At 38.9% G+C, this 16,908-nt stretch overlaps 1 protein-coding gene across 3 annotated transcripts in view; it reads right to left on the bottom strand.

Annotated features, from left to right (window-relative positions):
• Positions 1-16,908, bottom strand: part of MYO3A (myosin IIIA) — a 282,515-nt gene that overhangs the window by 219,350 nt on the left and 46,257 nt on the right. The window lies entirely within an intron of this gene.

Here is a 16,908-nt window from a genome sequence, read left to right as displayed (position 1 = left end):
GCTCAAAGAGGCCTGCCTGCCTCTGTAGACTCCACCTCTGGGGGCAGGGCATAGCCAAACAAAAGGTAGCAGAATCTTCTGCAGACTTAAATGTCCCTGTCTGACAGCTTTGAAGAGAGTAGTGGTCCTCCCAGCATGGAGTTTCAGATCTGAGAACGGACAGACTGCCTCCCCAAGTGGGTCCCTGACCCCCGAGTAGCCTTTCTGGGAGGCACCCCCCAGTAGGGGCAGACTGACACCTCACAGGGCCGGGTACCCCTCTGAGACAAAACCTCCAGAGGAACGATCAGACAGCAACATTTGCTGTTCAGCAATATTCGCTGTTCTGCAGCCTCCGCTGCTGATACCCAGGCAAACAGGGTCTGGAGTGGACCTCCAGCAAACTCCAACAAACCTGCAGCTGAGGGTCCTGACTGTTAAAAGGAAAACTAACAAACAGAAAGGACATCCACACCAAAACTCCATCTGTATGACCATCATCAAAGACCAAAGGTAGATAAAACCACAACGATGGGGAAAAACCGGAACAGAAAAACCGAAAACTCTAAAAATCACAGCACCTCTCCTCCTCCAAAGGAATGCAGCTCCTCACCAGCAACGGAACAAAGCTGGATGGAGAATGACTCTGATGATTTGAGAGAAGAAGGCTACAGACGATCAAACTTCTCCAAGCTAAAGGAGGAAGTTCGAACCCATCGCAAAGAAGTTAAAAACCTTGAAAAAAGATTAGACAAATGGCTAACTAGAATAACCAATGCAGAGAAGTCCTTAAAGGACCTGATGGAGCTGAAAACCATGGCACGAGAACTACATGACGAATGCACAAGCTTCAGCAACTGATTCGATCAACTGGAAGAAAGGGTATCAGTGATTGAAGATCAAATGAATGAAATGAAGCGAGAAGTTTAGAGAAAAAAGAATAAAAAGAAATGAACAAAGCTTCCAAGAAACATGGGACTATGTGAAAAGACCAAATCTACGTCTGATTGGTGTACCTGAAAGTGACAGGGAGAATGGAACCAAGTTGGAAAACACTCTTTAGGATATTATCCAGGAGAACTTCCCCAACCAAGCAAGGCAGGACAACATTCAAATTCAGGAAATACAGAGAACGCCACAAAGATACTCCTTGAGAAGAGCAACTCCAAGACACATAATTGTCAGATTCACCAAGGTTGAAATGAAGGAAAAAATATTAAGGGCAGCCAGAGAGAAAGATCGGGTTACCCACAAAGGGAAGCCCATCAGACTAACAGCGGATCTCCTGGCAGAAACTCTATAAGCCAGAAAAGACTGGGGGCCAATATTCAAAATTCTTAAAGAAAAGAATTTTCAACCCAGAATTTCATATCCAGCCAAACTAAGCTTCATAAGTGAAGGAGAAATAAAATCCTTTACGGACAAGCAAATGCCGAGAGATTTTGTCACCACCAGGCCTTCCCTAAAAGAGCTTCTGAAGGAAGCACTAAACATGGAAAGGAACAACTGGTACCAGCCACTGCAAAAACATGCCAAATTGTAAAGACCATCAATGCTAGGAAGAAACTGCATCAACTAATGAGCAAAACAACCAGCTAACATCATAATGACAGGATCAAATTCACACATAACAATATTAACCTTAAATGTAAATGGGCTAAATGCTCCAATTAAAAGACACAGACTGGCAAACTGGATAAAGGGTCAAGACCCATCAGTGTGCTGTATTCAGGAGACCCATCTCATGTGCAGAGACGCACATAGGCTCAAAATAAAGGGATGGAGGAAGATCCACCAAGCAAATGGAAAACAAAAAAATGCAGGGTTTGCAATCCTAGTCTCTGATAAAACAGACTTTAAACCAACAAAGATCAAAAGAGACAAGGAAGGCCATTACATAATGGTAAAGGGATCAATTCAACAAGAAGAGCTAACTATCCTAAATATATATGCACCCAATACAGGAGCACCCAGATTCATAAAGCAAGTCCTTAGAGACCTACAAAGAGACTTAGACTCCCACACAATAATAATGGGAGACTTTAACACCCCATTGTCAACATTAGACAGATCAACGAGACAGAAAGTTAAAAAGGATATCCAGGAATTGAATTCAGCTCTGCACCAAGTGGACCTAATAGACATCTACAGAACTCTCTACCCCAAATCAACAGAATATACGTTCTTCTCAGAACCACACCGCACCTATGCCAAAACTGACCACATAGTTGGAAGTAAAGCACTCCTCAGCAAATGTAAAAGAACAGAAATTATAACAAACTGTCTCTCAGACCACAGTGTAATCATACTAGAACTCAGGATTAAGAAACTCATTGAAAACTGCTCAACTACATGGAAACTGAACAATATGCTCCTGAATGACTACTGGGTACATAATGAAATGAAGGCAGAAATAAAGATGTTCTTTGAAAGCAATGAGAATGAAGACACAACATACCAGAATCTCTGGGACACATTTAAAGCAGTGTGTAGAGGGAAATTTATAGCACTAAATGGCCACAAGAGAAAGCAGGAAAGATATAAAATTGACACCCTAACATCACAATTAAAAGAACTAGAGAAGCAAGAGCAAACACATTCAAAAGCTAGCAGAAGGCAAGAAATAACTAAGATCAGAGCAGAACTGAAGGAGATAGAGACACAAAAAACCCTTCAAAAAACTAATGAATCCAGGAGCTGGTTTTTTGAAAAAATCAACAAAATCAATAGACCACTAGCAAGACTATTAAAGAAGAAAAGAGAGAAGAATCAAATAGATGCAATAAAAAATGATAAAGGGGATATCACCATCAATCCCACAGAAATACAAACTACCATCAGAGAATACTATAAACACCTCTACGCAAATAAATTAGAAAATCTAGATGAAATGGATAAATTCCTGGACACATACACCCTCCCGAGACTAAACCAGGAAGAAGTTGAATCTCTGAATAGACCAATAACAGGCTCTGAAATTGAGGCAATAATTAATAGCTTACCAACCAAAAAAAATCCAGGACCAGATGGATTCACAGCCGAATTCTACCAGAGGTACAAGGAGGAGCTGGTACGATTCCTTCTGAAATCATTCCAATCAATAGAAAAAGAGGGAATCCTCCCTAACTTATTATATGAGGCCAGCACCATCCTGATACCAAAGCCTGGCAGAGATGCAACAAAAAAAGAGAATTTTAGACCAATATCCCTGATGAACATCAATGCAAATATCCTCAATAAAATACTGGCAAACCGAATCCAGCAGCACATCAAAAAGCTTATCCACCATGATCAAGTGGGCTTCATCCCTGGGATGCAAGGCTGGTTCAACATATGCAAACCAATAAACGTAATCCAGCATATAAACAGAACCAAAGATAAAAACCACATGATTATCTCAATAGATGCAGAAAAGGCCTTCAACAAAATCAACAGCCCTTCATGCTAAAAACTCTCAATAAATTAGGTATTGATGGGACATATCTCAAAATAATGAGCTATTTATGACAAACTCACAGCCAATATCATACTGAATGGGCAAAAAGTGGAAGCATTCCGTTTGAAAACCAGCACAAGACAGGGATGCCCTCTCTCACCACTCCTATTCAACATAGTGTTGGAAGTTCTGGCCAGGGCAATCAGGCAAGAGAAAGAAATAAAGGGTATTCAATTAGGAAAGAAGAAGTCAAATTGTCCCTGTTTGCAGATGACATGACTGTATATTTAGAAAACCCCATCATCTCAGCCCAAAATCTCCTTAAGTTGATAAGCAACTGCAGCAAAGTCTCAGGATACAAAATCAATGTGCAAAAATCACAAGCATTCTTATACACCAATCACAGACAAACAGAGAGCCAAATCATGAGTGAACTCCCATTCACAATTGCTTCAAAGAGAATAAAATATCTAGGAATCCAACTTACAAGGGATGTGAAGGACCTCTTCAAGGAGAAATACAAACCACTGCTCAATGAAACAAAAGAGGACGCAAACAAATGGAAGAACATTCCATGCTCATGGATAGGAAGAATCGATATCGTGAAAATGGCCATACTGCCCAAGGTAATTTATAGATTCAATGCCATCCCCATCAAGCTACCAATGACTTTCTTCACAGAATTGGAAAAAACTACTTTAAAGTTCATATGGCACCAAAAAAGAGCCCACATTGCCAAGTCAATCCTAAGCCAAAAGAACAAAGCTGGAGGCATCACGCTACCTGACTTCAAACTATACTACAAGGCTACAGCAACCAAAACAGCATGGTACTGGTACCAAAACAGAGATATAGACCAATGGAACAGAACAGAGCCCTCAGAAATAATACCACACATCTACAACTATCTCATCTTTGACAAACCCGACAAAAACAAGCAATGGGGAAAGGATTCCCTATTTAACAAATGGTGCTGGGAAAACTGGCTAGTCATATGTAGAAAGCTGAAACTGGATCCCTTCCTTACACCTTATACAAAAATTAATTCAACATGGATTAAAGACTTAAATGTTAGACCTAAAACTATAAAACCCCTAGGAGAAAACCTAGGCAATACCATTCAGGACATAGGCATGGGCAAGGACTTCATGTCTAAAACACCAAAAGCAATGGCAACAAAAGCCAAAATTGACAAATGGGATCTAATTAAACTAAAGAGCTTCTGCACAGCAAAAGAAACTACCATCAGAGTGAACAGGCATCCTACAGAATGGGAGAAAATTTTTGCAATCTACTCATCTGACAAAGGGCTAATATCCAGAATCTACAAAGAACTCAAACAAATTTACAAGAAAAAAAAAACAACCCCATCAACAAGTGGGCGAAGGATATGAACAGACACTTCTCAACAGAAGACATTTATGCAGCCAACAGACACATGAAAAAATGCTCGTCATCACTGGCCATTAGAGAAATGCAAACCAAAACCACAATGAGATATCATCTCACGCCAGTTAGAATGCTGATCATTAAAAAGTCAGGAAACAACAGGTGCTGGAGAGGATGTGGAGAAATAGGAACACTTTTACACTGTTGGTGGGACTGTAAACTAGTTCAACCATTGTGGAAGATAGTGTGGTGATTCCTCAGGGATCTAGAACTAGAAACACCATTTGACCCAGCCATCCCATTACTGGGTATATACCCAAAGGATTGTAAATCATGCTGCTATAAAGACACATGCACACGTATGTTTATTGTGGCACTACTCACAATAGCAAAGACTTGGAACCAACCCAAATGTCCAACAATGACAGACTGGATTAAGAAAATGTGGCACATATACAGCATGGAATACTATGCAGCCATAAAAAAATGATGAGTTCATGTCCTTTGTAGGGACATGGATGAAGATGGAAACCACCATTCTCAGCAAACTATGGCAAGGACAAAAAACCAAATATCGCATCTTCTCACTCACAGGTAAGAATTGAACAATGAGAACACTTGGACACAGGAAGGGGAACATCGCACACCAGGGCCTGTTGTGGGGTGGGGGAAGGGGGGAGGGGGGAGGGGTAGCTTTAGGAGATATACCTAATGTAAATGACGAGTTAATGGGTGCAACACACCAACATGGCACATGTATACATACGTAACAAAGCTGCATGTTCTGCACATGTACCCTAGAACTTAAAGTATAATAAAAAATATATATATTAAAAAAAGAAATACAACTCTTTTACCTTAAAAAAAAATTATGATTCTACAAATTATTCTCAAATTTTAGGATCTAGGGCTTAAAAGCATTATTGATTTATGATAGTTTAATCAATAGTGCAATAGATTATGTCACCTCAAAACAGTTATATACCATTTTGTATGTACATTAATTTAAAAATTTGAAAAAATTTCAGGATACATTATTATTACAGTAAGTATTAAAATTATATCTTAGAAAATTACCCAGAATATCATGTACCCATATGTACTTTAGCATCCTCCTTCCCCTCCCCACACCCAAAACAGGGAGAATATACATAGAAAAACAAGAGGAAGGAACATGGTAGGGGAGTTTTCCACATCTGAGTTCTCCAAAGTTAAGTAATATTAAATATCACAGAAAACTTTCAAAAGAGCTGTATGTTTGCAGAACAGAGAAACACTGATATTAGCAGCAAATATTAATTAAAAATGGAAGATAACTGGATAAATGGCCCTGGAACAAGAGAACATCCCAATGAAGCACTGACCCCACAAATCCTTGATCCTCCAATCCTTAATACTTCAGCCTTTGCCGTCAGCCTTGTCACACGTCCCACGGCTCTTTTCTGTGGTTTCCCTGCCCATCACCCTGACATACGGGGCCTCCTCCTTTCCCACCTGCTTGGGAACTAAAGAAACCATCATTTCCCTGACTCTCTTCTAACCCAAGTCAGAAGGTGAAAGCAAATTGAAAAACTGAATGAATTTTCTCATGCAATTTTTCTAATGTGGTGATTAGATTTTACTGGATGCCTGAACACTTATAGTACATTTTGGATTAGATAATAATAGTTAAGATGAATTGCATACTTACTTTGTGCCAGGAACATCTCTAATCAGTTTACATGATTATCTCTAAACCTCACCACTGTCTGAAGTAGGTAGTATCATCTTCATGTTAAACATGAAAAAACTGAGGCACATTTATATTTGGTGTTTTTCTTCATTCAAAGAAAACTTCTTTCAGGTTATACAGGAGTATGTGCAGCCTAGCATTCCAAGACTTGCATTTTTCTTCTGTATCAGGAAGGGTAATACCCTTTTAGCTGCATAAACAAGAGTGTTGCTGCCCTGGAAGCCGAATAAAAGGTCAGACTGGCTCCACTGTGGCCTAGTGCTGCTGGCTCACAAAAGTACTCAAAATTGATTGAAAAGAAATTGTATCTTTTAAATTGCAAGCTGCTTATTTAAAAAAAAAAAAAAGCCAAAAAACTAAGTTTGGCTGGGTGCAGTGGCTCACATCTGTAATCCAGCCCTTTAGCAGGCCAAGGTGAAAGGATCACTTAAGGCTAGGAGTTAGAGACCAGCCTGGGTAATACAGCAAGACCCCTGCCTCTAAAAAAATTTTTTATAAAAATTAGCCAGGCATAGTGGCACATAGCTGAGGTTCAGCTATTTGGTAGGCTGAGGCAGGATTTCATGAGCCCATGAGTTCAAGGCTGCAGTGAGCTACTGCACCCCAGCCTAGGCGACAGAGCGAGACACTGTCTCTAAAAAAAAAGTAAAAAAAAAAAAAAAAAAAGTTTTAGGGCTGTGTTTTAAACTTCTAAAAGCACTGTAGCGAGACTAAATTTATCTTCCTATTTCTCCAGTGTGGCCTCTATTTGGCTGTACTTTCTGCAATTGACTATTATGTTAATACAAGAGTAAATATTTGGCTTCTTTGCACATTCTTTTTCTAAATGCTGTTTTAATGGGTTTTTTAATTCCTTTTTTTTAATGCTGAGTATTCTACTGAATGGATGAACCACTGTTTATTCATTTATAAAACTGAAAGGCATTTTAATTGTTTTTCGCAATTATAAGTAGAACTGCTATGAACATTCATGTACAGATTTTGATGTGAATATAAGTTTTCATTTCTCTTGGGTAAGTACAAAGAGAGGAAACTGCTGAATCCTATGGGTTATATATTTAACTGTCTCTGCATCAGCCAGACTGTTTCCCACGGTGGCTATGGCTATACCATCTGCAGCCCCTCTAGCAGTGTATGAGAGTTCTAGTTGTTCCATATCTTCATCAGCACTTGACATTGTGAGGTGTTTCGTTAAAGCCATTCTATTTTTTTATTTTATATTTAAATTTTTTAAAATTTCAATAGGTTTTTAGGGAACAGGTAGTGTTTGGTCACAAGAATAAGTTCTTTAGTGGTGATTTCTGAGATTTTGGTGCACCCATCACCCGAGCTGTGTACACTGTGCCCAGGGTGCTGTCTTTTATCCCTCACCACCCACCCACACTTTCCCCCGAGTCCCCAATGTCCAGTGTATCATTCTTACGCCTTTGTGTCCTCATAGCTTAGCTCTCACATAGGAGTGAGAATATATGATGTTTGGTTTTCCATTCCTGAGTTACTTCACTTAGAATAATATAGAATAAGGGTCTCCAATTCCATCCAGGTGGCTGTGAATGCCATTATTTCATTCCCTTTTATGGCTGAGTAGTATTCGATCATATATATATATATATATATGCTGTTGGCATATATATATATATATATATATATCACATTTTCTTTATCCACCTGTTAATTGATGGGCATTTGGGCTGGTTCCATGTTTTTGCAATTGCAAATTGTGCTGCTATGAACATGTGTGTACAAATATCTTTTTCATATAGTGATTTTTCTCTGCGTAGATACCTAGTAGTGGGATTGCTGGATCAAATGGTAGATTTACTTTTAGTTCTTTAAGGAATTCCCACACTGTTTTCCATAGTGGTTCCATAGTGGTGTTGATGGGAGTGTAAAAATATTCCCTTTTCAATGCTTCCATGCAAACATCTATTATTTTTTGATTTTTTGATTATGGCCATTCTTGAAGGAGTGAGGTGGTTTCACATTGTGGTTTTGATTTGCATTTCTCTGATAATTAGTGATGTTGAGAATTTTTTCATATGCTTGTTGGCCATTTGTATATCTTCTTTTGAGAATTGTTTACTCATGTCTTTAGCCCACTTTTTGATGGGATTTTTTTTTCTTGCTGATTTGCTTGAGTTCTTTGTAGATCCTGGATATTAGTTCTTCGTCAGATATATAGATTTTGAAGATGTTCTCTCACTCTGTGGATTGTCTGTTAACTCTACTGATTATTTCTTTTGCTGTGCAGAAGCTTTTTAGTTTAATTAAGTTCCATCTATTTATCTTTGTTTTTGTTGCATTTGCTTTTGGGTTCTTGGTCATGAAGTCTTTGCCTAAGCCAATGTCTAAAAGGATTTTTCCCATATTATTTTCTAGAATCTTTATGGATTCAGGTCTTAGATTTAAGTCTTTGATCCATCTTGAGTTGATTTTTGTGGAAGGTAAGAGATGAGAATCCAGTTTCATTCTTCCATATGTGGCTTGCCAATTATCCCAGCACCATTTGTTGAACAGAGTATCCTTTCCCCACTTTATGTTTTTGTTTGCTTTGTTGAAGATCAATTGGCTGTAAGTATTTGGCTTTATTTCTAGGTTCTCTCTTCTGTTCCATTGGTCTATGTGCCTGTTTTTATATCAGTACCATGCTGTTTTGGTGACTACGGCCTATAGTGTGGTTTGAAGTTGGATAATGTGATGCCTCGAGATTTATTCTTTTTGCTTAGTCTTGCTTTGGCTATTTGGGCTCTTTTTTGGTTCCATATGAATTTCATGATTTTTTTTCTAGTTCTGTGAAGAATGATGGTGGTATTTTGATGGAAATTGCATTGAATTTGTAGATTGCTTTTGGCAGTATGGTCATTTTCACAATATTGATTCTACATATCCATGAGCATCGGTTGTGTTTCCATTTTTTTGTGTCATCTGTGATTTCTTTCAGCACGGTTTTGTAGTTTTCCTTGTAAGAGGTCTTTCACATCCTTGGTTGGATATATTCCTAAATAGTTTATTTATTTATTTTTGCAGCTGTTGTGAAAGAGGTTGAGTTCTTGATTTGATTCTCCGCTTAGCTGCTGTTGGCAAATAGCAGAGCCACTGATTTGTGTACATCAGTTTTGTTTCCTGAAACTTTGCTGAATTCATTTACCAGTTCTCGGAGCTTTTCGGATGAGTCTTTAGGGTTTTCTAAGTATAAGATCATATCATCAGCAAAGAGTGACAGTTTGACTTCCTCTTTACTGATTTGGATGTTCTTTCTTTCTTTCTCTTGACTGATTGCTCTGGCAAGGAATTCGAGTACTATGTTGAATAGAAGTGGTGAAAGTGGACATCCTTGTCTTGTTTCAGTTCTCAGGGGGAATGCTTTCAACTTTTCCCTGTTCAGTATAATGTTGGCTTGGGTTTGTTGTAGACGGTTTTTACTACCTTAAGGTATTTCCTTTCTATGCCAATTTTCCTGAGGGCTTTAATCATAAAGGGATGCTGGATTTTGTCAAATGCTTTTTCTGCATCTATTGAGATGATCATGTAATTATTATTTTTAATTATGTTTATGTAGTGTGTCACATTTATGACTTACAAATGTTAAACCATCCCTGGATCCCTGGTATAAAACCCACTTGATCATGGTGAATTACTGTTTTGATATGCTGTTGGATTCAGTTTGCTAGTATTTTGTTGAGGATTTTTGCATCTATGTGCATCAGAGATATGCAGTTTTCTTCTGGTCTGCAGTTTCCTTTTTTTGTTATGTCCTACCCTGGTTTTGGTATTAGGGTGATACTGGCTTCACAGAATGCTTTAGGGAGAATTCCCTCTTTCTCTATCTTTTGGAATAGTATCAATAGGATTGGTTCCAATTCTTCTTTGAATGTCTGATAGAATTCAGCTGTGAATCTGTCTGATCCTGGACTTTTTTTGGTTGGCAATTTTTTTATTACCATTTCAATCTTGCTGCTTGTTATTGGTCTGTTCAGAGATTCTATGTCTTCCTGGTTTAATCTAGGAGGGTTACATATTTCCAGGAATTTATCCATCTCCTCTAGATTTTCTGGTTTATGTGCTCAAAGGTGTTCATAGTATCCTTGAATAATCTTTTGTATTTCTCTGGTATCAGTTGAAATATCTCCCATTTTGTTTTCAATTAAGCTTATTTGGATCTTCTGTCTTCTTTTCTTGGTTAATCTTTGTCTAACCAGCTTTTTATTTCATTTATCTGTTGTTTTTGTTTGTTTGTTTGTTTGTTTGTTTCAATTCCATTTAGTTCTATTCTGATCTTCATTATTTCTTTTCTTCTGCTGAGTTTGGGTTTGGATTGTTTTTGCTTCTCCAGTTCTGTGAGGTGTGACTTTAGATTATATATATTTGTGCTCTTTCAGAATTTCTTTTTTTTTTTTTTTGAGACGGAGTCTTGCTTTGTCACCCACACTGGAGTGCAGTGGCTTGATCTCAGCTCACTGCAACCTCTGCCTCCGCGGTTCAAGCAATTCTCCTGCCTCAGCCTCCCGAGTAGCTGGGACTACAGGCACACACCGCCATGCCTGGCTAATTTTTTTGGATTTTAGTAGAAACGTGGTTTCACTGTGTTGCCCAGGCTGGCTGCAAACTCCTGAGCTCAGGCAATCTGCCTGCCTCAGCCTCCCAAAGTGCTGGGATTACAGGAATGAGCCAGCAAGCCCGGCCTCAGACTTTTTGATGTAGTAGGGATTTAATGCTATGAACTTTTCTCTTAGCACTGCTTTTGCTGTATCCCAGAGTTTTTGACAGGTTGTGTCACTATTATTGTTCAGTTCAAATAATTTTTTAATTTCCATCTTGATTTCATTGTTGACCAATGATCATTTAGGAGCAGGTTATTTAATTTCCATGTATTTGCATGATTTTGAGGGTTCCTTTTGGAGTTCATTTCCAATTTTATTCCACTGTGGTCTTGATATGGCTTTGATGACTGGAGGAACACCAGGGTTTTTGGTTTTGTGCTGACAGGACACAGACACACATGGAGTGGTTTTAAGGAGCGAAAAGTTTAATGGGCAAGAAAGAAGAAGAGAACAGCTTCCCTGTACAGAGACAAGGGAGGGAGGCTTGGAACAAAAAGAAACCCCATGTGTGGCAGAAAGGTAGTTTATTATATCAGGAGGCTGGAGGAGGTGGTTTCTGGTTTGCATAGGGCCCAGGGGATTGGTTTGACCAGGTGTGTTATTTATGTAGCCTGCGAAAAACCTAGCCCCTTTACCTTAAGTTTATGTGAGTTCTTAAGTGTTAGGTGAGTCTTCTGAAGACAGCAGAAACTTGGTTGGTAAATTCTTAACCATTCTGTCACTCTGTATCATTTAAGTGGAGTATTTAGGCCATTTATATTCAATGCTAGTATTGAGATGTGAGGTACTATTCTATTCATTGTGCTATTTGTTGCCTGAATACCTTGATTCTTTTTCATTGTGTTATTGTTATATAGGTTCTGTGAGATTTATGTTTTAAGGAGATTTTATTTTGTTGTATTTGGAGGATTTGTTTCAAGATTTAGAGCTCCTTTTACCAGTTCTTGTAGTGCTGGCTTGGTAGTGGTGAACTCTCAGTATTTGTTTGTCTGGAAAAGACCTTCTTTCCTTCATTTATGAAGCTTAGTTTCTCTGGATACAAAATTCTGGGCTGATAACTGTTTTGTTTAAGGAAGTTAAAAATTGGACCTCAATCCCTTCGAGTTTGTAGGGTTTCTGCTGAGAAATCTGCTGTTAATCTGATAGGTTTTCTTTTATAGGTTACCTGATGCTTTTGCCTCACAGCTCTTAAGATTCTTTCCTTTGTCTTGACTTTAGATAACCTGATGACTATATGCCTAGGCAATGATCTTTTGCGATGAATTTCCCAGGTGTTCTTTGAGCTTCTTGTATTTGGATGTATTTGCTAGATCTCTAGCAAGGCTGGGGAAGTTTTCCTCAATTATTCCCTCAAATATGTTTTCCAAACTTTTAGATTTCTCTTCTTCCTCAGGAGCACCAATTATTCTTAGGTTTGGATATTTAACATAGTCCCAAATTTCTTGGAGGCTTTATTCACTTTTCAAAATTCATTTTTCTGGCTGGGCTCAGTGGCTCACGCCTGTAATCCCAGCACTTTGGGAGGCTGAGGCGGGTGGATCACAAGGTCAGGAGATCGAGACCATCCTGGATAACACAGTGAAACCCCGTCTCTACTAAAAATACAAAAAAAATTAGCTGGGCGTGGTGGCAGGTGCCTGTAGTCCCAGCTACTAGGGAGGCTGAGACAGGAGAATGGCGTGAACCCAGGAGGCGGAGCTTGCAGTGAGCCGAGATCACACCACTGCACTCCAGCCTGGGTGACAGAGTGGGAATTTGTCTCAAAAAAAAAAAAAATCATTTTTCTTTGTCTTTGATTAATTAAAAAGCCTTGTTTTCAAGCTCTGAAGTTCTTTCTTCTGCGCTTGTGCAATTCTGTTGCTGAGACTTTCAAGTGAATTTTGCATTTCTCTAATTGTGTCCTTGATTTACAGAAGTTGTGATTGTTTTTTATTTATGCTATCTATTTAATATTTCACTGAAGAACTTTCCTTTCATATCCTGTATCATGTTTTTAATTTCTTTAAGTTGGACTTCACCTATCTCCGGTGCCTCCTTGATTAGCTTAAAATTTGACCTTCTGAATTCTTTTTCTGGCAATTCAGAGATTTCATCTTGGTTTGGGTTCATTGCTGGTGTGCTGGTATGATCTTTTGGCGGTGTTAAAGAATCTTGTTTTGTCATATTACTAGAATTGTTTTTCTGGTTCCTTCTCATTTGGGTAGACTATGTCAGAGGGAAGATCAGGGATTCAGGGGCTGCTGTTCAGATTTTTTTGTCCCACAGGGTGCTCCCTTGATATGGTGTTCTCTCCATTTCACTAGGAATGGGGTTTTTTAATATCCAAATTGTAGTTATTGGTTTTGCTCTTCTGTTTCCAGCCACCCAGCAGAGCTACGAGGCTCTGGGTTAGTACTGGGGAGTGTCTGCAAAGAGTTCTGTAATGTGATCCATCTTCGGGTCTTGCAGCTGTGGATACCTGCACTGGTGGAGGTAGCAGGGGAGTAAAGTGGGCTTAGTGAAGGTCTTTGGTTGTGTTTTTGTTTAGTGCACTGGTTTTGTGTTGGTTGGCCTCCAGCCAGGAGGTGGTGCTTTCAATAGCATATCAGCTGCAGTCCTATAGAGAGCATGCAAACTTGCCCTAGGGACACCTGGTTAGGTATTCAGGTTTCTCAGGTGGTGAGCAGGGCCATAGAGCTTCCAAGAGTTTTTGTCTTCCAAGACCTTCCTCTTCGGCTACCAGAGTGGCTACCAGAGAAAGACCACCAGGTGGGGGCAGGGATAGGTGTGTCTGAGCTCAGCCTCTCCTTGGGTGGGGCTCGCTGTGGCTGCTGTGGGGGATGACGGTGTAGTTCCCAGTCCAGTGGAGTTATATTCCCAGGGAGATTATGTCTGCCTCTGCTGAGTCACACAGGTCACCAGCAAAGTGGGGGTAAGCTGGCATGCACAGGCCTCACCCAGCTCCCACACAGCCTGCAGTCCTAAAGGCCAGTCTCACTCCCACCGTGCCCCACCAACAGCACCCAGTCTATTTCCAGGCAGCTGGTAACCAGGGCTGAGAGCTTGCCCCAGACTACGAGCCTCCCCATTGAGAAAGCAAGCAGACTCACAGTTTTTTGGCATCTCAGGGAACCTGAAGAGGTGATCCAGTTCCTTCAAAATGTCTCAGATTTCCTGGTATGTTCCTGTGGTAGGTAGTTCTTGGAGTAAAAGTTCATGATGTGAGTCTTTACATGCTGCTCTGTCTGTCTTGAGTAGGAGGTGCAAGCTAGTCTTGCCCTCTATCCACCATTTTAATCCTGTTAAAGCCATTCTAAATAGTACTAGTATCTCATTGTGATTTTAGAGTAGATTTTCCTAATGACTAATAACATTGACCATCTTTTCATGTACTTATTTGCCATCCATATATTTTCTCTGGTGAAACATCCAATTTTTTGTTCATTTTTTCACTGCTTATTTGCTTAGTGCTGAGTTTTGAGAGCTCTTTATATATTCTGGATATAAGTCCTTTATCATAATAGATGTTTTGGAAGTATTTCCTCCAACCCTGTGGCTTGCCCTTTTATTTTAAGTGTCTTTTGAAGAGCAGAAGCTCTAAATTGATCATTTAAAACAAATTTATAAAATGTGCCTTTTTGTGTCTAAATTTTTTTTTCCTAATTCAAAGTCACAATTTTTTTCTCCTATAATTTCCTTAGGAACGTTATAGTTTTCAGTTTTACATACAGGTAGGTCTGTGATCCGTTTTGACTTAATTTTTGTATATAGTGTGATGTATGGTATGGTTGGTATATGGATGTCAAATTATAACAGTACACTTTTCTATTAGTGGTAAGTGTCCAAGAAACAGGAGATACAACCCTGAATTGTGTTTAAAATCTAGTTGCAAACACCAAGAATGGGGAAACGTTAAATGCATATTGCTGAATGAAAGAAGGCAATCTGAAAAGGCTACATACTGTGTGATTCCAATTATATAACACTCTGGAAAAAGCAAAAGTGGAGATAATGAAAAGATCAGTAATTGCTAGGGATTCAGGGGAGAGGGAGGGATGAATAGGTACAACACAGACAATTTTTAGGGCAGTGAATCTACTCTATGCAATACTGTAATGATTGATACAGATCATCATACAGTTGTCAAAATCCATAAAATGTATAACAGTAGGGAACCCTAATGTAAACTATGGATTTTGGTTAATAATAATGTATCATCCTTGGCTCAGTTGTAACAAATGTACCACACTAGTGCAAGATGAAGCTTATATAGCTCTTTACTTTCTGCTTAATTTTTCTGCAAAATTAAACTGCTCAAAAAATAAAGTCTACCAATTTGTTTTAAAAACAGAGTTGCTAACACCAAGAATATACAAAAAGGACCTGAAATAATATGAAGCACACAAAATTAATCCAAGTTCAATATAAATGAAGTCCCCCTAGAACGTCTTCTCCAGGATGAAATCATTCTACTCATGACTGAATTTTATATCCAATACATTTTTACACAAGTGAGGTATTGACACATTTATATATAAATGTGTTCATAATGTAATACTTTTGATTAAGAAAGTGGACTTTAGAAGAATCATAATTTATTCCTTTAAAATCAACAAGTATTTATTGAATTGTTACTATATGCAAAACACTGAGTAGGTGCTCAAGTGCTTCAAAGATGACTAGGACCGCTTTTTCTCAAGAGGCTTAAAATACGATCAAAATAGTGAGGGGTTTTTGTTGTTCTTATTGTTGTTTGTTTCTTTTGCCTGGAAGAGATTTTATAAGCATTATGTGGGGTTTTTTGCTTTTTTTTTTTTTTTTTTTTTTTTTTGAGACAGAGTCTCGCTCCGTTGCCCAGGCTGGAGTGCAGTGGTGCGATCTCGGCTCACTGCAAACTCCGCCTCCCAGGTTCACGACATTCTCCTGCCTCAGCCTCCCGAGTAGCTGGGACTACAGGCGCCTGCCACCACGCCCGGCTAATTTTTTGTATTTTTTAGTACAGAAGGGGTTTCACCGTGTTATCCAGGATGGTCTCAATCTCCTGACCTCATGATCCACCCGCCTTGGCCTCCCAAAGTGCTGGGATTACAGGCGTGAGCCACTGCGCCTGGCCTTTCCTTGTTTTTTGTTTGTTTGTTTTGCCTGGGGGAGATTTTATAACCAGCGGACACTTCACAATATTTGAAAATATGTTTTACTGTCAAGGCTGTGAAACTGCTATTGGCATCTAGAGGCCAGGAATGCTGCTAAACATACAACAGTGCACAGGAAAGGCCCCCACAACAATTATCCAAGCCACAATGTCAACAGTGCCAAGGTTGAAAAAGCCCCTTATTAGAGGGAAAACACACAATTACCTAGATTGTATGTAGGTCTTGAATTATAGTTATGTGGTAAAAGAATTATGTGCAAAGTACTATAGAATTTCACAGAGACTGGTAACATTGAGTTAGAATGGAAAAAATAAAAGGTTTTAAAGAGAATATTAAATCTGCTGTCATATATGTTGACAATAGTTTTCTACAGATTGTTTTGGTATGTTTCCTTTGGTTATGATGTCTTCTGGAACACAGAAGTACACTTGGGAGGGTGGGTTGGGTGATTCAAATTTATCAACTTTTTCTGTATGTTCACTGTTTTCTTTTTTTTTTTTTTGGTAATAGAAGAAAAGCTTTTCTCCAAACTAAGATAATATTTTGTGACCCTGGTAAGACGGTGATTAAATCATTTTCTTACTACAACTACTTAAGCTTACTAGATTTTTAAAAACAAGTATGTATATGAAAACCAAA

Source organism: Gorilla gorilla, chromosome 8, assembly GCF_029281585.2.
Source record: "Gorilla gorilla gorilla isolate KB3781 chromosome 8, NHGRI_mGorGor1-v2.1_pri, whole genome shotgun sequence".
NCBI classification, from domain to species: Eukaryota; Metazoa; Chordata; class Mammalia; order Primates; family Hominidae; genus Gorilla; species Gorilla gorilla.
This window is presented reverse-complemented; position numbering and strand designations above follow the sequence as displayed.